This window comes from Rattus norvegicus, chromosome 8, assembly GCF_036323735.1.
Source record: "Rattus norvegicus strain BN/NHsdMcwi chromosome 8, GRCr8, whole genome shotgun sequence".
Lineage (NCBI taxonomy): Eukaryota > Metazoa > Chordata > Mammalia > Rodentia > Muridae > Rattus > Rattus norvegicus.
In genome coordinates this window covers 10,854,640-10,869,792 of record NC_086026.1, presented here as the reverse complement: position 1 = coordinate 10,869,792, position 15,153 = coordinate 10,854,640, and the positions used below count along the sequence as shown (strand labels likewise).

The 15,153-nt window shown below is 36.3% G+C and overlaps 1 protein-coding gene and 1 long non-coding RNA gene across 2 annotated transcripts in view; one reads left to right on the top strand and one right to left on the bottom strand.

Moving 5' to 3' along the window:
• Window positions 1-15,153, bottom strand: part of Casp1 (caspase 1) — a 135,958-nt gene that overhangs the window by 12,503 nt on the left and 108,302 nt on the right. The window lies entirely within an intron of this gene.
• LOC134479989 (uncharacterized) overlaps window positions 1,580-15,153 on the top strand; it is a 32,974-nt gene continuing 19,400 nt past the window's right edge. The window contains exon 1 of the long non-coding RNA XR_010054064.1: window positions 1,580-2,005. This is a non-coding gene — a long non-coding RNA (uncharacterized LOC134479989). The remainder of the gene's footprint in view (window positions 2,006-15,153) is intronic.

Sequence of the window (15,153 nt, the reverse complement as noted above, 5' to 3'; positions counted from 1 at the left end):
TGGTAACAAGTTCAATTACTGGAATTTGACAGCTGCTACTTTATGACTTTGATAGTAATAGGACGAGGGTCTCATGTTCACATGTTCTGGCCTGCCTTGATGGTGACTGTGCTCTACCTTAACTGTGAGTGAAAGTAATTTTGTGTTTCTTCATTTGTTATTTTTAAGTATTTGTCATAACATTGATAAAAGTAACAAATGTAGCAGGTAAGCTGGCAACAGAGAACTAGCATTTGAAAACATATTTAAAATCTATTAAATGAAGCTATTTGAAATGAAATATCATTTCAATAGGAAAGTTCTAGTTGCAAGTGGAACTCTGTCATATTTATGAAAGAGAGCTTTCTTGATTAAGGAAGTTGTGAATGAAGAAACTAAAGCAACCATTTTAAACTGCCCTCTCTTAAAGTTTTAAATTTCATTTACATCACACATATCTTGATTAGGGTTAACTAAGAGTTTCTGAACTTCACAGAACGAATTAGATTAGGTGGAGGAGGTCAGACACTCCTGCTTTGAGCCTGTTCTTTGAGGCACTGTCATTACCATTAGTGCTCAAGAGTGGCTGCCCTGTGCACATGGCTGGAACATTGAGCCCCTCATTTGCTTTCATAGCTTTGCTGAATATGAGGCCTCTCCAAAACTTCTTTAATTTTCTTTGAACTTACTTGTAATGAACATGTGCTTTACATGTTCATTTTAATAATTCTAAGTTTTGTAGTGTTCATGATGTTAAGGGAGAGTCAGTTGCCATCTTTGCAAAAGAAGTTATAATGCATATTTTCTAGATCTTCTTTTACTCAATCTCATGACTCTGTGTTTCTATAGATATTAAGAGCAATAAATATAGTATATTTGGAAGAAAAATTCACTGTTTTTGATTCTGCTTCTATCAAGCAATGGGTTGGGCCTTTAAAAGATCTTGTAGTTCTCTAAGGGACTGTAGTGTTAATTCCATTTTATACATGGATAAATTAGGGTGAGAAAACTTCACATGGCCACATAGCCTATGATTATCCTGCGTTGAACCTAGACAGAACTCTTGATCCTGGAAATGATATTCGATGTTCTTCAAATAACTCATGTCATTAGTAAAACTTTCAACATACTGTCAAATATTTCCCAGATAAGTACAAATTCACTGTTAATGTCACAACCTTCTATGGAACAAATATTGGAAATACTCAATATTGTATTTGGCTTCAAACTAAAGTGATTTCACACTAAGACTTCTGGTGTGTGTCTTAGGATTTTACTGCTTTTATCAGATACCATGACCAAGCCAACTCTTATAAGGACAATATTTAATTGTGGTTGGGTACAGGTTTAGAAGTTCAGTCTATTATGATCAAGGTGGGTACACGGCAGCACTCGGCAGGCATGGTACAGGCAGAGCTGAGAGTTCTACATCTTCATCTGAATGCTGCTAATAGAAGACTGACTTCCAGGCTATTAGGATGAGGGTCTTAGGCCCATGCCCATGCTCAAAATGATACACTAAGGCCACAACTAACAGTACCATTCCTTGAACATATACAAGCATATCAAACCATCATAGTGGGGAAACTCAATACAATAGGAAACACATTGAATTTTATTTCAGCTCTATGAAGAGCTCATCAGAAGTTCAGTAACTGAAAACTCCAGTAAATGTGTTAGTCTTCATTTCTAGTACCATCCACATACTATATATGATACTCTGTGCTATAAAAAAATGAAATTGGCAGGAATTAATGAGTTAGAAACTCTCTTGAGCTTTCTACAAGATCATGCTTTGGAATATAGGCAAATAGAGGTCAGACTAAGCAAAATTATGCTGATTTTTCTCCTAGGAAGGATGTGGCGTCTTAGTCAGTCACCATGCTATACTAACTCTGTCTATTTGTATTCCCCAGAGAGCATGCTGCATCAGGAGTACCCTCCCATTCATACATTCAAATCATATATTTTGAAGATAGTCTGCTTCTGACAAGGGATTCCTTGGGTTTACTCTGTTGCATTCCAGGTAAGGTTTGTTAATTATAGTTAAGTATAAATATTGTAGACCCAGATCTAAAACATTATATCAGACTCCTTCTCTCTCTCTCTCTCTCTCTCTCTCTCTTTCTCTCTCTGTTTGTATGTATGTGTGTGTGTGTGTGTGTGTGTGTGTGTGTGTGTGTGTGTGTGTGTGTGTGTATCTGTGTCTATGTACACATTACTGAAAATTCAGAATGAAGACTGGTTGTTTTCCAGGCTGTAGCTCACACTGCCTAAAATTCTCAAAGCAGAAAGTTGGTATGTCTTCAGATTGTAAGAGAATCCCGAAAAAGACACAAAGACAAACTAGAGGACTAACAAATGTTTGTCAGTCCCTTACAGACTGTACTGATACTAGTTTATCTTGATAGGAGTAATAATTTGAAACATAAGAAACAATGTATAAAAGAATCAGAAATTATTAGAAACAGAGGACCAATAATGGCATTGATAATTGACAGGATCTCCATGACACAAAGCAGGAGCAGAATAACTGGGAATTGAAGTAATGTACATATATGTGGAGTATGTATATATTCCAATTATGTCAACCAGTGTTCTTTTCTTTTTACCCTTTGCCCTATATCTCCCACTTTAATCCTCATCTACTCCAAGTCCATACTTAAAATCTATCTCTCAGCTCATGGGTGAACTAGGAGTCCAATCTTGAGCCCTCCTTGCTATTTACCACCTCTGGGTCAGTGCATTATAACATAATTATCCTCTATTGGCTAATATTCATGTATAAGGGAGTACATGTTTGTCTTCCAGGCCTGGGTTACCTTACTTATTATAATTTTTTTGTAGTTCTATTTATGTGCACAGTGGATTTCATGATTTTATAGTTTTTGACTGCAGAGTAATACTCCTTTTTTGTAAATTTACCACATTTTTTATTCTATCCTTTGATAGAGGGACATCAAGGTTATTTTCGGTTTCTGACTACTATGAATAAAGCTTCTATGAATCTAACTAAACAAGTATCCTTGTGTTAGGGTGAAATGTCTTTTGGATATATACCTAAGAGTAGTATAGCAGGGTAGATTGATTCCCGACATTCTGAGGAACTGCCATATTGATTTTCATACTGGCTGTACAAGTTTGCATTCTCAGGAGCTTAATCTTATGGACAAGTGTTCCCCTTTCTTCAAGTTCTCATCAGCTTCAGCTATCACTTGTGTTATTGATCTTAGTCATTCTGACAGGTATAAGAATGATTTACATTTTCTTGATGGTTAAGGATGTTAAACATTACTTTGTGTATTTCTTGGTTATTTCAAATTCCTCTTTCTAGAATTCTCTTTTAGAACTGTACCCTGTTTTACTTGGATTATTTAATTTTTTTTAGATTCAATTGATAAGATATAATTGCCCACCTAAACATACAAAGCCCAGTACCATCCATCCCTTAAGAACATTGATAACAACCTGTAAATACACAGAGTGAGATCTTTATGTCAGCCTCCATTGTCCTGTCACGGTTTCTCAGCCTCTCCTCCTCTTCTCTTCCTGTCTCTTCATTCCAGTCTCCTCCTCTTCCTTCAGACTTTTCTCCCACCCATCCTTCCTTCTCATCCAATTACAGGCCTCCTTCTATCTTGTACCTGCCTCACCTGTGACATCATCCCACATTTTACCCTTTCAGTCTAATTAAAAAAAAACAATAAACTTTTCTCTCAAATATAAGCTGAGTACAACTATTATCAGTTTGTAATTAAAAGCATAAAATATATCTAACACCCAGTCCAACACTATATCAGTTAAAGAGAACATTTAGTTATCCATTCCAGCTTAAGAAAGGCTTAAAATCTATATTATATCTGGGCTAGCTTGTATACTATTTGATAACTATCTAATAAAATATGTATATTCAGAGTTAAACAGCCTGATAGGCTATAAGACTATAATCAGTCTTCAATCCCGTCAGAAATCTGAGAATGACCAAATATCTATACACATGGGAAGCCTAACACGGCTTCTAGAACTGAGAGGTTGTAAAGACAAATCTCCACTAGCACAGTCCCTGTTAGCAACATGTGAGTGCAAGTCTTCAGCTTTCTGGCCCAAAATTAACTGACAGACTCTTGAAATGCAGATTTTGAAGGGCTGATGACCCTGTCTTGGCAAGAGTTTATCAGTCAACTATTCTGCATAATTTGTCCTTTTCTGGACAGCATAGTCTGCAGATGAAACAGACAGTTTTGTCTAGTGGCTGCCTAGCCACACAGCATTGCCTTACCTGGAGGTAGAGATGTTCAAATTCTTCGTTATATCCGCCAAAGGGGACTATTCGGAGCAGATACGTCTCAACAAAAGATAAATAACTTTAAATCTCAAATTTTATGGATTTCTGACGTTTTTGAGAACCATCTACCTATATAAGACAATCTGGACTATTGTCTTTATATCTTAATAATATCTTGAAAGTATTTTTACAAGGTCAGCAATATGTTGGCCCTTAACTCACATGTGTAATCAACTCAGAAGTTTGTAATGACATAAATAGTAGGCCTGGCTCTAAACCTTGTACTTTTAAACTTTTAACAAATAAATTTTATAACAAAGCAAAGATATGATTTTAGCTTAGTTAACAAATGACATTACGACCGTATAACTCAATCTAGCTAATTCCTCCCTGTTAAATTACAATCATTTCTAAATTCCTTGTAAAAACAACCTTAGAATAACCACTTTCAGGGAATTGGGGTGATGACTCCTCTATAACTTCTTCAAGCTGTACATGGGCATTGAGATATCCTTGAAGGTAGGGGGTAGGAAGAATGGAATAAATGTTGTAGCCGATGTGTCCTGACTGGATCCAGCTGAAAGTCCTTGAGACCAAGAATCCTAGTAGGCACACTCTGTAAAATACAACTCTCAAGACAAAAGTTTAGAATCGAAATATCTTTTTGTTTGATTCTCCTGCATTAATGTTTCAGGCAGTCTACCTCTATCAAATCTGATCAGTATGACTCTGTGAGGTTTCCATAGCCTAATCACACTTTTTAAAAACACAAAGACAAAAATCTTTCTCCCAAAATACTGTGTTCCTTAATCTGTAACCAGAAAAGCTTGTATCTTGCTCTCTCCCAGAGTAATAATATAACCATAAAACTCAGTCACACCCATTATGAAGATTAAACAATTTTTTTAAAAAAGGAAGCAAGCTAAACAATGAGCCTGATAGGCTTTTGTACTCTGTGATATCAGGAAATTAACCCCAAATTCCTGTGGAGCCCACGTTAAAAAGAGTATGAGTATCCTGAAAGACTTTCTAAACAACTTTCTTTAAAAAGCAGCTTTTAATCTTTAACTCTCTGAGCTGCCATTACTTATCACACAGCCTAGGACTGACAACCTGCCAGCCCAGGCTATTTCCCTGTTTCTTTGTTAATTTCCTCACGCTTGAGGTATCACATGACTTAACATGGCCCTGGCCTCCTCTTAGAAAATAAAAACTTTCTCTCAACTTTTAGGATTACTAGTGGATTCTTGCCCATGACACTGGTTCACCATCTGTTGTTGTAAAACTCTAAAAGAACTATGGTTGTCTTTTACCTTGCTAGCTTCAGCACTGCAGTGCCCCAAGATACTTGATAGATATCTTGGTGGAAACACATCCCATCTCCGCCGCGGCCTCCCAGTGTCTCCAGCCACCACACACTTTCCTACACTCAAACCCTCACATAAAAGATCACACAACACAATAATCTTAGATTCAATTGATAAGATATAATTGCCCACCTAAACATACAAAGCCCAGTACCATCCATCCCTTAAGAACATTGATAACAACCTGTAAATACACAGAGTGAGATCTTTACGTCAGCCTCCATTGTCCTGCCATGGCTTCTCGGCCTGGATTATTTGATTTTTGTTAGCTGGTTTTTGAGTTTTTTAATATATTTTAACTATTAGCCCTGTGTAGACGTGGAGTTGGTAAATCTTTTCTCATTCTGCAGGCTGCTATTCTGTCCTGTTAATGGTGTGCTTGCTTTACAGAAAATTTCCAGTTTCAAGAGGTCCTATTTATTCGTTTTTGCTCTTAGTGTCTATGCTACACATATTCTGTACAGGAAGTTGTCTTCTGTACCAATGCAATAAAGGCTATTCCTCACTTTCTCTTATATTATATTCAGGGGTAATAAAATATATCAGAACATGGAAAAATTTCCCATATTCATGTATCTGTAAAATAATTTAGTAAAAATGGTTAACTCACCAAAAGCAACTTACAGATTCAATTCAATATCCATCAAAATTACAATAAATTCTTTTCAGACCTTGAAAGGACATTCAATTTTGTGTAGAAGAACAAAAATCCCAAGAGAGCTAAGACAATCCTGTATAATAACAGAACTTTCAGATGTATCACCATCCCTGATTTCAAGCTATCCAATAAAACAAGAGTAAAAAAAACTGTATGGTAGTGGCATACAAACAGCCAGATTAGTCAATGAAATCTAATCCAAGACCTAGATGTAGATCAACACACCTATGTATATTTGATTTAATAAAGAAGCCAAAAATATACATTGGAAAAAAGAAAGCATCTTCACCAAATGAAGATGCTGGAAACCCTGGATGTCAGTATGTAGAATACTGCAAATAGATCCATTTTGTACCAAACTCAGGTCTTTCCCAAAGACCTTGACAGTGGTCTTTTCAAATTTTATTTTCTCCATCTCCTCATGGTTCAGCAATTTTTATTCCAAAAGTTTGTCAAGCAAACCATCACTCATAACTAAACTTACTGAAATAAAAAAAAAAAAAACAAAAAACAAACAGCTTCTTTGCCCTTAGAATGTCATCTGTTTAGGACACAAAGAGTGTTTAGGTCAGAAACACAGCCCCTTTATCATGGCCTGAATCAGATAGCATTAGCAAAATTGCTGTTTCATACTCTTTGCTTTTCTCTTTTTTTTATTGTGTATCTGCTCCATGGTTCCTTGAAATAATACCCATAGTTGAACAATATCAAATGCCCTTATTTGCTTATCTTATTGAAATCCATATTCTACAAATTTCACAATAACAGTCTAGAAACTCTCTTTTAACTAGCAACTTTTCTTTTTTACTGTCTCCCAAATGCCCTACTTTCCTGAAAGATGTGTATACCACACTGGCCTTGACTCATAGATAACCAACTTTCTCTGTCTCCTGACTCGTGGAATCAAAACTTGCATTATCCAAGCTCAGTAACCATAAGACTTTTATTTTAGCTGGATAAACGTCCTCATTTATGACTGAGTATAACACAACTTCCCAAGTTTTCTCTGTTACATGATTCATTTGCATATGAAGATCACTGATATCTCACCATTAAATGTACAGGCAACTACTTCCTTGTGGTTGAAGTATAAAATGCCCAAACAAACACAAGTATTCTTTTTATCAATGAGGCCATCTGGAGCCTATGAGGAAGTGTTTCTCTGTATACCAGTAAGTTCTTGATCAATACATATTCATTCACAAAGCACATTACCTATAAGGCTCATATTTCATAAAAGAAACTTAGACAAAGGCTTTATTATTAGCATGTTTTTTCTTTTTTAAAAAATCAAAAAAATTCGATATTAAAGATATAACTTTCTTGATAAGGTCTAAATTCAAAGAAAAAGTAATTGAATGTGACTTTTGTTATGGTATCTCTTTAAACTTTGTTGATTCTTTGTGAATTTCATATCATGTGCCACAATTCCATTCATCTTCCTGTCACTTCATATTCCCCCTACAGAGAAAATAAGGAAAACCATCACCACTACCACCACCACCACCACCACTACCACCACCACCACCACCACTACCACCACCACCACCACCATTATCAACAGCAACCAAATGATGTCCTGGAAACTGCAGTGTTTGATAGTGTCACACTATATTCTTCATTTGCAAATGTTCACTGCAATGAGTCATTAATTTGTTTTAAGACCTCTGGCTGCTGCTACACTATTAATACTGGATCTTCATGAGAAATTCTCCTGAATATCCTCTTGTTGCCTCACGTCATGGAGATCTCACAATTTTGGATGTACAGGCCTGACCCTTTCACATTCTCCAGCAGATCATACATGGAATAGATGCTGGGGTGGGCCAAATCAAATATCTGGATCTGGCCAAATATCTGAGTTAGTCAGCCCTCTGCAGCAAGGCCCTTACTAGTTCACCTAATGCCACAGCCAGCAATGGACAGGGTCAGCTGTCTTGCTTTCATGTCCTTGAGTCAACTCTACTGTGCTGCTCAGGTGAAGTGCAGGGACTAGTCTCCTATGTGTGGTGGCTGGCAAGGAACAGGATCAGTTAAGCATAGCAGTCCTGATCAGGGACATATGTATGCCCTTTTGTTTCCCATGGGCCAGGTTACATAAACACAAACCCCAGATGCCATAGGGAAATGGACTCAGACATGGCCTCTGACAGCAGCATGTGCTTGGATGTCCCCATGCCCACAGGTGGCAGCATAGCACTAAGGTCAGCATGTCTCCTCTGAGTAAGCATGGTCGTCAGATAACCACATGTTCTCTGGTGGCAGTTCAAACTATGGACATCTGACTAGCCTTTAGTAGTAACTTAGGCCACATATGTCAATACAGACCCTAGCTACAGCAAGACCATGGACTTAGACATGGCTCTTGGCAGCACCCCAGGGAAGGAACTCATCATGGCCTCCTAATATATCTTGTTTCTCACAGCTGAAGGGTCTTCACTTGCTGTCTCCACAGTGTATAATCCACTAAGCTTTCCTTTCTCTCCACCATGTACTCTATCTTTTCCCCCTCTCTATAACACTTATATACATCTTAGTGGCATTCCACGGAGGGTAATTGGGTGCCAGTCTTTTGGCTTCCCTGGAGTGGCATGAGTGCTTGAGTGTCTTCTTTCAGTACACTATGTCTCTCTCTGTCTGCCTTTCTCTCTCTCTCTCTCTCTCTCTCTCTCTCTCTCTCTCTCTCTCTCTCTCTCTCTCTCTCCTCATCCATAGCCATATCTTTGAAAACAGGTATAACATGGTACTAGTCAAGCATGCAACCACATATATGTTTCCAAATTTTTTTAGTCACTTGACAGTAAGATAGATTCAAGAACCGCAAGTCCCAACAGTCAGTTGGAACATACTTTGACTTCCATCAAGCTCTGTATACCATTATATTCCTGAAATATATACTCATAACACCAAGAAACAGGAAAACTTATCATGATCCCTTCACTAAAGCAAGGCAGCAACCACATGAGAGGAATTCTAAGAGGACAATGAACTTCAGTTTGCAGATTATGCTAGAGAAAGTCCCAAGCATACCTCTTTTTTTGAAATAGCATCCCAGCAAGTATAGCATTCACTATGCTCTGGTTTGTTGATATCACATTGAAATTTACAGAAGCTTTAAAAAAAGAAAGGATTCTCTGAGTCTACCTGTACATGTGGTTGACATTGTGATAAGGTCACAATGGGGTTTGTTTGTATGTTCTAGGTTTAAAATACTAGTCTAAATGCTTCTTTCCCCTAGTATCATTCAAGAAGTAATGAGACGTGATAGTATTGTCAACTTGAAGAAATATAAAATCAGCTAAAAGATGGCCTCTGAGCAAGGCTGTGAGGGGTTATCTTGATGAGATTAATTGATGTAGGAAGGTCTATTTAATTGTGGATGGGGCCATTTCCACCCTGAACTGTATACATATAGAAAGGAGCTAAATGCTTGTGTACACCTACCCATTATTCTCTGCTTTCCTGCTGTAGACATAATATGCCCAGTTGCTTGCCCTTGACTGCTCTGCCTTGATGGACTGTGAGCCTGAACTTTTTGTCCCTTTTGTAGCTTTTATGACAATGTTTACCACAGCAATAGGAAAAGTAATCTAGACAAAAATAAACATAAGAAAATCGCCTGGGCCAGGCACAAAGGATACATGGAAAAATCAAATCTTGAAAATGTCCACAGTTACTTCATTTTGGCTCAGCTGAAGTAGACCTGCCCAACAAAGTAAACTAAGTAGCCAAACTTCTCCTTCCCATTTGCTGGGCCCCTTGGTATGATGCTGTTTCCTCTTACTAACACAAACCACTAGGTTCTCTTTTCTTTTATGGTTTATTGGAATGCAGTAAGAAATGAATTTAAGTCAAAGGTCAGAAAATTTGCTTCTATTACTATGAGACTGGACTGTTGCTTTATTTTGAAATGAAGGATTAAAGAAAATTTTAGCATGAGCACCCTTATAGCATTTCCTGCTCAGTAGAATACAAAGCACATCTTGCCTGAGCAACAGTGGGGTTTCTGCTGGGATGATACGTTCTGGATTGATGACATATAACTAATGCCAAAATTAGGTTACTTAATAATTTTCATACTGATTTTGGACTGCAACTAATACGTGTGCTATTAGTAAGTCTAAAATATATGTTTCATAAATGTAATCTCAGGGGCTGATAAACAAATTATTGACTAGAATAAGTATGTTTATATTTTGATTGTACAAATTTACTGTGTAGTAGTATATCATAATTTGACATATCAAAATATTTCAAAAGTTAACTTTACTTTTTGGACTATTATACACACTTTAAACTAAAAACTCTTTATTAACATACTGTTTTTATCCTTTTATCATTATTTTCCAGTATTGAAAACTTAGAGGTAATTACTCCTAATTGCTCACAAAATATGCAATTTATCGTGGTATAGTTACCATACCCTGCCCTGGCATAGTACAATTTATTATATGTTCTATGTTTTTGTTGTTTATTGCCTACTTAAATATAATAAACCAATGTGTTTACTGAAGTCACAAGAGTTTGAGTGAAACACACACACACACACACACACACACACACACACACACCCAACACTTTGGAGGTCAAGATAGAATAAGATATACATTTGGGGGTCAACCTGGGCTACCTGGCACTTTCAGCCAGACAAAGTTGCAAAATGATGCTCTGTCTCTAAAAGGCTAAATAAAACAATGTCTCTTCCCACCAAAGTCTATGCCAGCCTCCTCATATTGGTGTACTCTGAAAAGGCAGAACTATCTGGCAAAAATGTTGCATTGCTAGGTGTTTTCAAAGTTCCCATTTGATCGGATTTTGTGAACTTTGTTCACACCAGATGGCAGAAAAACAACAAATAGCCCTTTGTTGTAAGACAGTGAATTAGCAGGCTATCAGTCTGGTACTTAATCCTGTGGTGTGAAGTAGTGAAACCCACTGCTCTGGCCAGGGCTACAAATTGATACCAACTGAAACTTGGTGTCATTCCCACCTCAGAGTGAACACAACCCCAAAGTCCTCTGCTCTTCATTGGCTTACTTGGTCTTCCTAGCTTTGGTGATACCCAAAGTGTAATCATGTTGAGGAAATTTCTGAACCATTTTGGAGATTGAAAGTGGTGCTTACCACTTCAAGATGACTGAAAATGCTGCTCTACTTCTTAAGAACTTAAGGGACTGACATCTATTGCTGTGCCTCTCAGCAAAAGAGAGAAGGCAAGGCAAAATAATGACCTGAACACATATCCAGTGCAGGGGCTTCAGAAACATCCCTTGTTTTATTCTGCTTAATGTAAGCAAGCTGAGCATTTTAAAATATCACCAGGTGGGCGTATGGAGCATTGCTGTGTTTCGACCAAAAGTGCTTTCCAAAGTTATATGAGTTGAAAGGAATGTGGTATAAGGTTGATTCCGTCAAGAGAAATGATAACCTCCAAATGCACAGGACTGATAAACACAGACACTAACAGAAATGTGAAAAGCCCAGAGATCCAAAGAGCCCACTGCTCATGACCACTCAAGAAGGTTTGAAACAGAATAAAGTGAGAAACATGAGGTTTATGTTGAAACTGGACCCTTATACAAAGACTATACACAGGAATGACATTCATCTCCAGGACAGATATCACAAACTTCAATCAAAAAAGTGAAAGTAACAGTTAGCAACCTGCAAGCCAAATCAGACATGGTGTCTGCCCAGAAGTCAAAGTTCAAGATAGGCAAGACATATGTGGGTCACAGGAAGCCAAATATGCCTTAGAGCGGAGAGAAAGGGCATGCAGCTACTAAGAGACCAATAGCTGAGAAGCAACCAGCAGAGAAGGAACATACTGCAAGAGCAATGTGTGCTGCAGGAACTGTCAAAATCTGTTTCATCCCCAAGAGAAAACAGCCTATTTGAATAAAAGTCTGATCAAAGAGGTAATGAGAAACAAAATAAATGAACAAAACAATGGAAAGTGCTCAATTACAAGAAAACTACAATTAAATCTGGGCAAATGTTATAAATAAATAGTTGTCAAGAGAAAACAGCCAGCATGTTTGTGGGAAAAATGAATAAACCTTAATTGTATTAGTGGTCAAAGAAATGGAAATCAAAATCACAAAGAGCTATCATCACCAGTTACAATGGCTATTGTCAGAAAGTAAAAAAAAAAAAAAAAGAAAAGGAAAGGAAAGGAAAGGAAAAAATAGTGCTGCTAAAAGCAGAGATAAAACAGGAAAGCCTATATGTCAGGTTCAAAAAAAAATCACCAATTTTTGTGAAGAACAGTGCTAAGCTTCTTTAAAACACTGAAAATTAATGAACGTGCACATCTGAAAGGTTTTGACCACAAGGGTTTTGAAAGCTCAGAAAATATACGTTGTGTACAACTAGTCATTTTGTGCTTAGACTCAGGTTTCAAGTTCCTCTTTGTGTCCTGTACAAACATTTGAATCTGGCAGCAGTAGGAGCGCTGTCAAAATAAGAAATAGCCAACATTGGTTTGTGATAATTTATATCAATCACTTAGTGATATTTCTACATACAATTAAGAAAAGGCCCATTTCTTTACAGTTGGTTGTCTCCTGAGTTACAGTTGGATGACTCTTCTTGATGGGTTATTAGGAGACCTGTTAATCACATTGACATTAATAAAGAAATGACTCCTTGAAAGTCATGTCCTTTCCATTGTACAAAGTATCTTGATTTTCTTTATTTTGATCATCCAACCAACACTTGACTTTATTTCTTGATGTCCTTGTCATGCTTTATTACACTGTATTATCAATTTCTAAGGCAGAATTACTGATATTAGTCCAAGATATTCCCTGAGGGAAAAAGAAATTTGTTTAATAGCATTATTCTTCATTTTTCAAAAACTTAGCAAGAGAAAACTTTACCTCTATCATTCTTTGTGGAAAACACTTTTGAGGTTTTGTCCTTGAATCCAAGAGACTTTCATCTAATTTGTATAAATACTAACTTTTTAAAATGATGTCTTAATTTCCTAATTTTCTGACCTATTAACATGAAAGATATATTTCCCTAAAAGAATTTATATGATTGTACTTTGTTATAATCATATCTTCTGGCATTTTCTCACATTTTCTCTAATATTCCAGGCTTTACAGTCCCTAGTTGTGCTGTGAAAATTCTATGTTCCTGTCTTTGTCGATGAGTTCTGCTCAGCTATTAAAGTGGAGGAGGAGTGAGCATAAAGAAAGTGACATACTTCATAAAGAAAAGGAATTACTAGTATTTACATTATCAAAGTCCTCTAATGCTAATTATATGTTTTAGGTAATATAACTGGATTTGGATATTTGCACAGTGTATTGAAGGGAGCTTGGTTTTCAATGACTGTGAAATTAACAGACTGCTAAATGTACACATTTCTTGAGGTCACAGTGCAGGGATAATTTTGCACTTTTACAAAACTTAACCTAAATGATGCCATTTCCTATATCAAAGATTGAAAACAAGTTTAAAAAATTACACAGTGAGAGTATATATAAAGTTATAATATTTTGCTATCTACTGATAGGTAAACATTTTTGTGATTCCCCAGAAGAAAAGCAATGAACTTAGAACTATTAATCATTACTTATTCTTTTTAATAATTATGAAAAAATTACATGTATAAATATGTGCATGTATGTGCTCATGTTGATGTTCATGTGCCATAAAAAACGCAAAAACATAAAAATAAAATACACAATGTTGACAAGTTTGAGTATGGAGATATTATCCAGAAAGGATGTTGAATGAAATTTATTTTTACTTATGTTTTTGATATTTGAACATCTTAATGCTTGAATTTATTTTAAATTTTATTGTACAATAAATAGTTTTGAAACAATATAAAATCCTTAATGATTAATCAGAACTTATACCTTCAACATTATGAGTTTCACCCAGGTTAATCATTTCTAGACTAATTATTTGGAGAGTCTAAGGTCACCATTTTCTGCAAAGTATTTGGCTGAAGTATTCTTCAGGGTTGGTTATTTGAGCTTTAAGAAAACGAAATGGCAATTTCCAAACAGAGTGCCTGGAAAAAGTTAAATGTACTATTTTAAACACACAAATCTGTATCTTCTAATCCTTTTCAATAAAAAAGTATTCACCCAGTCCAAGCATCTCCTAATTTCTTGCTAGCATCAGGGAAGACTTTCCTGCTGACAAATACTTTCCCCTGTTGGAAAAGAACTAGGTAATTGGCTTTGCTTCTTTCATTTGTGAGCTATGCTACAGCTTCATTGTTGACATTTATATCTTATTTTGAGAACCAAAATTCTAAAATGGCACTGGCTAAAGAAAAAGTGAATCCTAAATATAATTTGTGACCATTGATGAATTCTTTCACAGCTCATCCAACAACCCATTAAATTTTATGAAGTAGATTAGGAATAGATGACAAACTGTTATGCGTCTATGTATCTGTGTTCATCTATATGTCTATCTGTCCATTTTTCTGTTGGTTTCTTTGTATGTCTGTTTGTCTGTTTGTTTGTAGACTGGTAAGATGTTTTAGCAGGTAAAATAATTTTCTTTTAAACCTAGTGACCTGATTTAGTTTCTGGGATCCACATTGTAGAAGGAGTGTACAGATTCCTTTAAAGTATTCTTTAAACCCCACCTTATTGCTGTGGCATGTTCTTTCTAATACACACACACACACACACACACACACACACACACACACACACAAATACACACACACACGCACACAAGCACACACAGAGAGAGATAGAGGCACATACACATGCATGCAAATGAAGACACACACACTAAAGTTTTAAATGTTTGAAACATTTAACATTTATATTTAATGTTAAAGATTTTTTGTATATGTGTATATGATTGGAAATGTGTATGCATGA